Source organism: Mycteria americana, unplaced genomic scaffold, assembly GCF_035582795.1.
Source record: "Mycteria americana isolate JAX WOST 10 ecotype Jacksonville Zoo and Gardens unplaced genomic scaffold, USCA_MyAme_1.0 Scaffold_53, whole genome shotgun sequence".
In the NCBI taxonomy this organism is placed as follows: Eukaryota; Metazoa; Chordata; class Aves; order Ciconiiformes; family Ciconiidae; genus Mycteria; species Mycteria americana.
Genome location: NW_027445639.1, coordinates 892,639 through 904,031, shown reverse-complemented (window position 1 = coordinate 904,031; position 11,393 = coordinate 892,639).

Here is an 11,393-nt window from a genome sequence, read left to right as displayed (position 1 = left end):
GTGGGTGTGGGGTCACACGTGGGGGGCACCTATAGGGGTCATGCGTGGGTGGCAGGTCACGCGTGGGTGTGGGGTCACGCGTGTGGGAGGTCACGCGTGGGTGGGGGGGTCACCTGGGGGGGGTCACGCGTGGGGGGGGGTCACGCGTGGGGGGGTGGCTCATCGCGTGGGGGGGGTCACGCGTGGGGGGGTCACGCGGTGGGTGCGCAGGTGGAGGCGGCGGCCGTGGTGGGGTTCCTGGAGGCCGCCGGCCCCCGGCTGCAGCAGCTGCACCTGAGCTGCGGCCCCCGGCTGGGCCCCGTCCTGGCCGCGCTGGCGGTGAGCGGGGACCCCCGCGGGGGGGGGGGGGGAGGGGCGGGAGGGGGCGGGGGCGAGGGCTCAGACCCCGCCCCCCCCTCCCCTCCCCCCCCCCCCCCCCCCCCAGAGCGGGCGCTGCCCCGAGCTGCGGCTGCTGGAGCTGGACGCGGCCCTGGGGGGCAGCGGCCCCCCCCCTGCCCCTGCCCATCGAGCGGCTGCAGGCAGCCTGCCCCCACCTCCAGGTACCCCCCCCCCCCCCACCCCCCCTGCCCCCCACCTCCAGGTACCCCCCCTCCCCCATCTCCAGGTACCCCCCCTCCCCCACCCCCCCTGCCCCCACCTCCAGGTACCCCCCTCCCCCCCTCCCCCTGCCCCCACCTCCAGGTACCCCCCCCTCCCCCACCTCCAGGTACCCCCCAACCCCCCCATCCCCCCTGCCCCCCCCCCGGGTACCCCCCCAATACCCCTGCCCCCCCCCGGTCCCCCTGCCCCCCATACCCCCACCCCCCAATATATTCCCCTCCTCTATATGCCCTCCCTGTATAGCTCCTCATGTACCCCCCATATATCCCCCCTTCTCCCCCCCCCATATCCCGCCCCATATACCTGACCTATATACCCCCACCCCCTATATACCCCCCCATATACCCCACCGTATATGTACCCCCCGATATACCTCCTTATACCCCCACCCCCTATATAGCCCCCCATATACCCCCCATATACCCCCATCCCCCTATATACCCCCCCATATACCCCACCTATATACCCCCCCACTATATACCACCCATACCCCCCTATATACCCCCTATATACTCCCCTATATACCCCCCCCATACCCTCTCTATACCCCCTTTACCCCCCTTGTACCCCCCATAGCCCCCCTATACCTCCTCTATACCCCCTTATACTCCCCTTATACCCCCCCATAGCCCCCCTATACCTCCCTTATGCCCCCCTATACCCCCTTATACCCCCATACCCCCTATATACCCCCTATACCCCCCCTTATACCCTTACTCCCTTATACCCCCCTATATACCCCCCCATACCCCCTCTATACCGCCTTATACCCCCCCATACCCCCCTATACCCCCCTTATACCCTTACCCCCTTATACCCCCTATATACCCCCCCATACCTCCTCTATACCCCTTTATACCCCCCCTGTACCCCCCTATACCCCCTATACCCCCTATACCCCCCTTATACCCTTACCCCCTTATACCGCCCTAAATACCCCCCCTATACCCCCCCTCATACCCCCCCATAGCCCCCCTATACCCCCCCTATACCCCGCTATACCCCCCCTATACCCCCTTATACCCTTACCCCCTTATACCCCCCCATACCCCCCCCATACCCCCCCATACCCCCTATACCCCCTATACCCCCCTTACGCCCCCCTCTACCCCCAGGTCCTGCGGCTGCTGAACCTGAGCTGGCCCCGCGGCCGGGCCCCCCCCCCGCCCCCCGGGCCCCCCCGGCTTCCCCGGCCTGCGGGAGCTGAGCCTGGCCGGCCCCGGCGGCCCCGGGCTGGGGGACCAGGCCCTGCGGCGGCCTGCTGGCCGCCTCCGCCGCCTGCGCCTGCTCGACCTGCGCGGCTGCGCCCGCGTCACCCCCCGGGCGCTGCTGGGGCTGCCCTGCGCCGGTGAGGGGCCGCCGGGCCATGGGGGACGGGCCGCGGGGGCCGTGTTGGCCGGGACGGGCCACGATGGCCGGGCCGAGTTGGCCGTGTTGGCCGTGCCACGCCTTGATGGCCGTGCCGCGTTGGCCGTGTTGGCTATGCCATGGCTTGATGGCCGTGCCACGTTGGCCGTGCCGTGCCACATTGGCCGTGTTGGCCGTGCCATGCCTTGATGGCCGGGCCACGTTGGCCACGTTGGCCGTGTTGAGCATGCCATGCCGTGCCATGTTGGCCATGTTGGCTATGCCATGCCTTGATGGCCATGCCACGTTGGCTGTGTTGGCCATGTTGGCCGTGCCGTGCCGCGTTGGCCATGTTGGTCATGCCATGCCTTGATGGCTGTGCCACGTTGGCCATATTGGCCACGTTGGCCATGCCGTGCCATGATGGCCACGCCATGTTGGCTATGACATGTTGGCCATGTTGGCCACGCCATGCCATGATGGGCCACGCCGTGTCGGCAGTGCTGTGCCATGCTGGCCATGCCATGCCACGATGGGCCACGGCACGTTGGCCATGCCACGGTGGCTGTGCTGGCCATGCCATGCCATGTTGGCCATGCCACATTGGCCATGTTGGGCCACGTTGACCATGTCATGCTTTGCCATGCCGTGCCATGGCGGCCGTGCCACGTTGGCCATGCTGGGCCGTGCTGGCCGTGCCGTGCCACGTTGGCCGTGCCGTGCCAGGCCACGCTGTGCCACATTGGCCATGCCGTGTTGGCCGTGCCATGCTGTGCCGTGCCACGCCACGCTAGCTGCGCCGTGCCGTATCGGCCGTGCCGTGCCAACCGCCGTCTCCGCCGGCAGATCTGGAGCAGCTGTACCTGGGGCTGCCCTGCGGCACGGAGCAGCTCCCCCGCCTCACCGAGGGCAGCGCCGCGCTGGCCTGGAAATGGCGCCGGAGCCTGCGGGAGCTGGACCTGGCCGGGCGCAGCTTCGGGGAGCGCGACCTGGCGCGGGCGATGGCCGCCTTCGGCCCCGGCTCCCCGCTGCGCTCCCTCAACCTGGCCGGCACCAAAATCGCCGCCGAAGCCCTCGGGTGAGCATCCGGCCGGGCTCGGCGAGGGGGCGGGCGGGCTCGGGGACGCCGCCGGCCCCCCCGGGCTGACGCGGTGTCCCCCCAGCGCCCTGCTGCCCGCCTGCCCGCAGCTGGCCTACCTCGACCTCTCCTCCTGCCGCCGCCTGCCCCGCGGCACCAAGAGGGCCCACCGCGGTCGCCGCGACGTGCGCCGCTGCCTGCGGCTCCTGGCCGGCCGGCCCCCCGACGAGGAGCCCCCCGAGGAGCCCCGGGACGGGCCCCCCCCGTAGCGGGGGGACCCCCCCACCCCGCCCCGCCGTCGGGGGTCCCGCGCGGCGCCGGAGCTGCAATAAAGGGCCGGGGTCGGCGGAGCCGCTGCCCGACCGGGGCGCCCGGCGCCTGGCACCCAGCAGGAGTGCGGCACCCAGTGCGCCCAGTGCTCGCAGTGCTTCCAGTGCTTCCAGTGCGCCCGGTGTGCCCGGTGCTCCTAGCACCCATCCCAGTGCGCCCAGTGCTCCCAGTGCTTCCAGTGCGCCCGGTGTGCCCGGTGCTCCTAGCACCCATCCCAGTGCGCCCAGTGTGCCCACTGCTCCCAGTGCTTCCAGTGCGCCCGGTGTGCCCGGTGCTCCTAGCACCCATCCCAGTGCGCCCAGTGTGCCCACTGCTCCCAGTGCTTCCAGTGCGCCCGGTGTGCCCGGTGCTCCTAGCACCCATCCCAGTGCTCCCAGTGCTCCCAGTGCTCCCAGTGCGCCCGGTGTGCCCGGTGTGCCCAGTGCTCCTATCACCCATCCCAGTGTTCCCAGTGCTTCCAGTGCGCCCGGTGTGCCCAGTGCTCCTAGCACCCATCCCAGTGCGCCCAGTGCTCCCAGTGCGCCCGGTGCTCCTAGCACCCATCCCAGTGTGCCCAGAGCGCCCAGTGCGCCCGGTGTGCCCGGTGCTCCTAGCACCCATCCCAGTGCGCCCAGTGCTCCCAGTGCTTCCAGTGCGCCCAGTGCGCCCAGTGTGCCCGGTGCTCCTAGCACCCATCCCAGTGCGCCCAGTGCTCCCAGTGCGCCCAGTGCGCCCAGTGTGCCCAGTGTGCCCGGTGCTCCTAGCACCCATCCCAGCGCGCCCAGTGCTCCCAGTGCTCCCAGTGCTTCCAGTGCGCCCGGTGTGCCCAGTGCTCCTAGCACCCATCCCAGTGCGCCCAGTGCTTCCAGTGCTTCCAGTGCGCCCGGTGTGCCCGGTGCTCCTAGCACCCATCCCAGTGCGCCCAGTGCTCCCAGTGCGCCCAGTGCTTCCAGTACGCCCGGTGTGCCCGGTGCTCCTAGCACCCATCCCAGTGCGCCCAGTGCGGCCAGTGCTCCCAGTGCTCCCAGTGCTTCCAGTGCGCCCGGTGCTCCTAGCACCCATCCCAGTGTGCCCAGTGCTCCCAGTGCTTCCAGTGCTCCCAGTGCTTCCAGTGCGCCCGGTGCTCCTAGCACCCATCCCAGTGTGCCCAGTGCACCCGGTGTGCCCGGTGCTCCTAGCACCCATCCCAGTGCTCCCAGTGCTTCCAGTGCGCCCGGTGTGCCCGGTGCTCCTAGCACCCATCCCAGTGCGCCCAGTGCTCCCAGTGTTCCAGTGCGCCCAGTGCGCCCAGTGTGCCCGGTGCTCCTAGCACCCATCCCAGTGCGCCTAGTGCTCCCAGTGCTCCCAGTGCTCCCAGTGCGCCCGGTGTGCCCGGTGCTCCTAGCACCCATCCCAGTGCGCCCAGGGCTCACAGTGTTCCCAGTGCTTCCAGTGCGCCCAGTGTGCCCAGTGCTCCTAGCACCCATCCCAGTGCGCCCAGTGCTTGCAGTGCTTCCAGTGCGCCCGGTGTGCCCGGTGCTCCTAGCACCCATCCCAGTGCGCCCAGTGCTCCCAGTGCGCCCAGTGCTTCCAGTGCGCCCGGTGTGCCCGGTGCTCCTAGCACCCATCCCAGTGCTTCCAGTGCGCCCAGTGCTCCCAGTGCTCCCAGTGCGCCCGGTGTGCCCGGTGCTCCTAGCACCCATCCCAGTGTGCCCAGTGCTCCCAGTGCTTCCAGTGCTCCCAGTGCTTCCAGTGCGCCCGGTGCTCCTAGCACCCATCCCAGTGTGCCCAGTGCGCCCGGTGTGCCCGGTGCTCCTAGCACCCATCCCAGTGCGCCCAGTGCTCCCAGTGCTTCCAGTGCGCCCGGTGTGCCCGGTGCTCCTAGCACCCATCCCAGTGCGCCCAGTGCTCCCAGTGCTCCCAGTGCGCCCGGTGTGCCCGGTGCTCCTAGCACCCATCCCAGTGTGCCCAGTGCTCCCAGTGCTTCCAGTGCTCCCAGTGCTTCCAGTGCGCCCGGTGCTCCTAGCACCCATCCCAGTGTGCCCAGTGCACCCGGTGTGCCCGGTGCTCCTAGCACCCATCCCAGTGCGCCCAGTGCTCCCAGTGCTTCCAGTGCGCCCGGTGTGCCCGGTGCTCCTAGCACCCATCCCAGTGCGCCCAGTGCTCCCAGTGCTTCCAGTGCTTCCAGTGCGCCCGGTGTGCCCAGTGCTCCTAGCACCCATCCCAGTGCGCCCAGTGCTCCCAGTGCTTCCAGTGCGCCCGGTGTGCCCGGTGCTCCTAGCACCCATCCCAGTGCGCCCAGGGCTCGCAGTGCTTCCAGTGCTTCCAGTGCGCCCGGTGTGCCCGGTGCTCCTAGCACCCATCCCAGTGCGCCCAGTGCTCCCAGTGCTCCCAGTGCTTCCAGTGTGCCCGGTGTGCCCGGTGCTCCTAGCACCCATCCCAGTGCTCCCAGTGCTCCCAGTGCTTCCAGTGCGCCCGGTGTGCCCGGTGCTCCTAGCACCCATCCCAGTGTGCCCAGTGCTCCCAGTGCTTCCAGTGCGCCCGGTGTGCCCGGTGCTCTTAGCACCCATCCCAGTGCGCCCAGTGCTCCCAGTGCTTCCAGTGCTTCCAGTGCGCCCGGTGTGCCCAGTGCTCCTAGCACCCATCCCAGTGCTCCCAGTGCTTCCAGTGCTTCCAGTGCGCCCGGTGTGCCCGGTGCTCCTAGCACCCATCCCAGTGTGCCCAGTGCTCCCAGTGCTTCCAGTGCGCCCGGTGTGCCCGGTGCTCCTAGCACCCATCCCAGTGCTCCCAGTGCTTCCAGTGCTTCCAGTGCGCCCGGTGTGCCCAGTGCTCCTAGCACCCATCCCAGTGCGCCCAGTGCTCCCAGTGCTCCCAGTGCTTCCAGTGCGCCCGGTGTGCCCGGTGCTCCTAGCACCCATCCCAGTGCTCCCAGTGCTCCCGGTGCGCCCAGTGCTCCTATCACCCATCCCAGTGTTCCCAGTGCTTCCAGTGCGCCCGGTGTGCCCAGTGCTCCTAGCACCCATCCCAGTGCGCCCAGTGCTCCCAGTGCTTCCAGTGCGCCCAGTGCGCCCAGTGCGCCCGGTGTGCCCGGTGCTCCTAGCACCCATCCTAGTGCGCCCAGTGCTCCCAGTGCTTCCAGTGCGCCCAGTGCGCCCAGTGTGCCCGGTGCTCCTAGCACCCATCCCAGTGCGCCCAGTGCTCCCAGTGCGCCCAGTGCGCCCAGTGCGCCCAGTGCGCCCAGTGTGCCCGGTGCTCCTAGCACCCATCCCAGTGCGCCCAGTGCTTGCAGTGCTTCCAGTGCGCCCGGTGTGCCCGGTGCTCCTAGCACCCATCCCAGTGCGCCCAGTGCTCCCAGTGCGCCCAGTGCGCCCAGTGCGCCCGGTGTGCCCGGTGCTCCTAGCACCCATCCCAGTGCGCCCAGTGCGGCCAGTGCTCCCAGTGCTTCCAGTGCTTCCAGTGCGCCTGGTGCTCCTAGCACCCATCCCAGTGTGCCCAGTGCTCCCAGTGCTTCCAGTGCTCCCAGTGCTTCCAGTGCGCCCGGTGCTCCTAGCACCCATCCCAGTGTGCCCAGTGCACCCGGTGTGCCCGGTGCTCCTAGCACCCATCCCAGTGCGCCCAGTGCTCCCAGTGCTTCCAGTGCGCCCGGTGTGCCCGGTGCTCCTAGCACCCATCCCAGTGCGCCCAGTGCTTCCAGTGCTTCCAGTGCGCCCGGTGTGCCCGGTGCTCCTAGCACCCATCCCAGTGCGCCCAGGGCTCGCAGTGCTTCCAGTGCTTCCAGTGCGCCCGGTGTGCCCGGTGCTCCTAGCACCCATCCCAGTGCGCCCAGTGCTCCCAGTGCTCCCAGTGCTTCCAGTGTGCCCGGTGTGCCCGGTGCTCCTAGCACCCATGCCAGTGCTCCCAGTGCTCCCAGTGCTTCCAGTGCGCCCGGTGTGCCCGGTGCTCCTAGCACCCATCCCAGTGTGCCCAGTGCTCCCAGTGCTTCCAGTGCGCCCGGTGTGCCCGGTGCTCCTAGCACCCATCCCAGTGTGCCCAGTGCTCCCAGTGCTTCCAGTGCGCCCGGTGTGCCCGGTGCTCTTAGCACCCATCCCAGTGCGCCCAGTGCTTCCAGTGCTTCCAGTGCTTCCAGTGCGCCCGGTGTGCCCAGTGCTCCTAGCACCCATCCCAGTGCTCCCAGTGCTTCCAGTGCTTCCAGTGCGCCCGGTGTGCCCGGTGCTCCTAGCACCCATCCCAGTGCGCCCAGTGCTCCCAGTGCGCCCAGTGCGCCCGGTGTGCCCGGTGCTCCTAGCACCCATCCCAGTGCTCCCAGTGCTTCCAGTGCTTCCAGTGCGCCCGGTGTGCCCGGTGCTCCTAGCACCCATCCCAGTGTGCCCAGTGCTCCCAGTGCTTCCAGTGCGCCCGGTGTGCCCGGTGCTCCTAGCACCCATCCCAGTGCGCCCAGTGCTCCCAGTGTTCCCAGTGCTTCCAGTGCACCCGGTGTGCCCGGTGCTCCTAGCACCCATCCCAGTGCTCCCAGTGCGCCCAGTGCTTCCAGTGTGCCCGGTGCTCCTAGCGCCCATCCCAGTGCTCCCAGTGCTCCCAGTGCTTCCAGTGCGCCCGGTGTGCCCGGTGCTCCTAGCGCCCATCCCAGTGCGCCCAGTGCTCCCAGTGCTTCCAGTGCGCCCGGTGTGCCCGGTGCTCCTAGTACCCATCGCAGTGCGCCCAGTGCGCCCAGTGCGCCCGGTGTGGCCGGTGCTCCTAGCACCCATCCCAGTGCGCCCAGTGCTCCCAGTGCTTCCAGTGCTTCCAGTGCGCCCGGTGTGCCCGGTGCTCCTAGCACCCATCCCAGTGCGCCCAGTGCTCCCAGTGCTCCCAGTGCTTCCAGTGCGCCCGGTGTGCCCGGTGCTCCTAGCACCCATCCCAGTGTGCCCAGTGCTCCCAGTGCTTCCAGTGCGCCCGGTGTGCCCGGTGCTCCTAGCACCCATCCCAGTGTGCCCAGTGCTCCCAGTGCTTCCAGTGCGCCCGGTGTGCCCAGTGCTCCTAGCACCCATCCCAGTGCTCCCAGTGCTTCCAGTGCTTCCAGTGCGCCCGGTGTGCCCGGTGCTCCTAGCACCCATCCCAGTGTGCCCAGTGCTTCCAGTGCTTCCAGTGCGCCCGGTGTGCCCGGTGCTCCTAGCACCCATCCCAGTGTGCCCAGTGTGCCCAGTGCTTCCAGTGCGCCCGGTGTGCCCAGTGCTCCTAGCACCCATCCCAGTGCTCCCAGTGCTTCCAATGCTTCCAGTGCGCCCGGTGTGCCCGGTGCTCCTAGCACCCATGCCAGTGCTCCCAGTGCTTCCAGTGCTTCCAGTGCGCCCGGTGTGCCCGGTGCTCCTAGCACCCATCCCAGTGCGCCCAGTGCTCCCAGTGCTTCCAGTGCTTCCAGTGCGCCCGGTGTGCCCGGTGCTCCTAGCACCCATCCCAGCGCGCCCAGTGCTCCCAGTGTTCCCAGTGCTTCCAGTGCGCCCGGTGTGCCCGGTGCTCCTAGCACCCATCCCAGTGCTCCCAGTTCTCCCAGCACCTAAGCTGCTGCGCCCAGTGCTCCCGGTGCTCCCGGTGCTCCCAGTGCGCCCAGTGCTCCCAGTGTTCCCAGCACCCATCCCAGTGCTGCCAGCACCCGAGCCGCTGCGCCCAGTGCTCCCAGTGCTTCCGGTGCTTCCAGTGCTGTCAGCACCCATCATGGTGCTCCCCGTGCTCCCAGTGCTCCCAGTGTGCCCGGTGCGCCCGGTCCTCCCACTGCGCCCAGTGCTCCCAGTGCTGCCAGCACCCATCCCGGTGCTCCCAGTGCTCCCAGTGCTTCCAGTATGCCCAGTGCTTCCAGTGCTCCCAGCACCCGTCCCAGTGTTCCCAGCTCCCATCCCAGCATTCCCAGTGCTCCCAGCACCTAAGCCACTGTGGCCAGTGCTCCCGGTGCTCCCAGTGCGCCTGGTGCTGCTGGTGCTCCCAGTGCGCCCAGTGCTCCTGGTGCGCCCAGTGCTACCAGTGCTCCCAGCACCCATCCCGGTGCTCCCAGTGCTCCCAGTACTCCCAGTGTGCCCAGTCTTCCAGTGCTCCCAGCACCCGTCCCAGTGTTCCCAGCTCCCATCCCAGCATTCCCAGTGCTCCCAGCACCTAAGCCACTGCGCCCAGTGCTCCCGGTGCTCCCAGTGCGCCTGGTGCTGCTGGTGCTCCCAGTGCGCCCAGTGCTCCTGGTGCGCCCAGTGCTACCAGTGCTCCCAGTGCTGCCAGCACCCATCCCGGTACTCCCAGTGCTCCCAGTACTCCCAGTGTGCCCAGTGCTTCCAGTGCTCCCAGCACCCGTCCCAGTGTTCCCAGCTCCCATCCCAGCATTCCCAGTGCTCCCAGCACCTAAGCCACTGCGCCCAGTGCTCCCGGTGCTCCCAGTGCACCCGGTGCTTCCAGTGCTCCCAGCACCCATCTCGGTGCTCCCAGTGCTTCCAGTGCTCCCAGTGTGCCCAGTGCTCCCAGTGCTCCCAGCCCCCATCCCAGTGCTCCCAGTGCTCCCAGTGTGCCCAGTGCTCCCAGCACCCCCCCCCCGCTGCAGTGGGTGCCCGGGGGGGCGGGGGCTGCACAGCGGCCCCTGGGGGGAGGGGCCGGCGGTGGGCGCGGGGCTCATTATGGGCGGGGCTCTGACGGGATGCCCCTCCCCCCGGCTGCGGCCCCGCCCCCCGGGACCCCATGGGGGAGGGGGCCGCGTGTCGCGTCCCCCCGTGTCACGGGGGTGGGGGGCGGGGGGCGCGCTGGCTGCATTTGCATATTAATGAGCCTAAGGAGGGGCCCCGCCCCCCGCCAGGAGCCCGCCCGGCCCAGCTCATTAAGGTGCTGATTAGCCCCGCCCCCCCGGAACCCCCCGCCCCTCCCCCCCCCCGGGGCCAGGCCGGGGAGGGTGGGGGTGGCCACGGGCGACCCCGGCACCCGCCGGGGCAAGCGCTGGCCTGGAGGGCAAGCTCAGCAGCCGTGGGCAACCTCAGGGCTTGGAGGGGCAACCTCAGCACCCCATGGGCAACCTCAGGGCTCGGAGGGGCAACCTCAGCACCCGGCTGGGCAACCTCAGTGCTTGGAGGGGCAACCTCAGCACCCCATGGGCAAGCTCAGTGCTTGGAGGGGCAACCTCAGCACGTGGCTGGGCAACCTCAGTGCTTGGAGGGCAACCTCAGCACCTGGCTGGGCAACCTCAACACTCCATGAGGCACCTTCAGTCCTTGTTGGGCAACCCCAGCACCCATGGGGCAATCTCAGCACCCTATGGGCAACCTCAGCTCCCATGGGGCAACCTCAGCTCCCTATGGGCAACCCCAGCACCCATGGGGCAACCTCAGCACCCTATGGGCAACCTCAGCTCCCATGGGGCAACCTCAGCTCCCTATGGGCAACCTCAGCACCCAGGGGGCAACCTCAGCGCTTGGAGGGGCAACCCCAGCACCCAGTGGGGCAACCTCAGCACCCAGTGGGGCAACCTCAGCTTCCTATGGGCAACCTCAGCTCCAATGGGGCAACCTCAGCTCTCTATGGGCAACCCCAGCACCCATGGGGCAACCTCAGCTCCCTATGGGCAACCTCAGCACCCAGTGGGGCAACCTCAGCACCCAGTGGGAGCCCCTATGACGGGGGGGGGGGGGGGGGGGCGGGGGCAGCCCCACCCCTGAGCCCCACCCCCGCCGGAGCCCCGCCCCCCGTCGGGGCAGCCAACGAGATGCTAATGAGATACTAATGAGATGCTAATTAGATGCTAATGATATGCTAATGAGGCGCCGTGCTTGCACCCATTGTCGGGGAGGTGGGGGAGGGGCCGGCAGCCGCCGGGGGGGGAGGGGCTCAGCCGGGGGTGCGCGTGTGGGCGCGCGCGTGCACGCGCGTGTGTCTGCCCGCACGTGTGCTCGTGCACGCGCGTGTCACCAGCTACGTCCGAGCGCACACGCGTGTGCGGGTCTGCGTCTCTGTGCGAGGCCGCGTGCGCCTGCGGGCGCGTGTGCACGCACACGCCTGTCCTCGTGGGTGCCCGCGTGTCTGTGCGCACACGCGTGCGAGGCTGCGCGCCTGTGCGTGTCTGTGCGCACGCGGGCGTCGG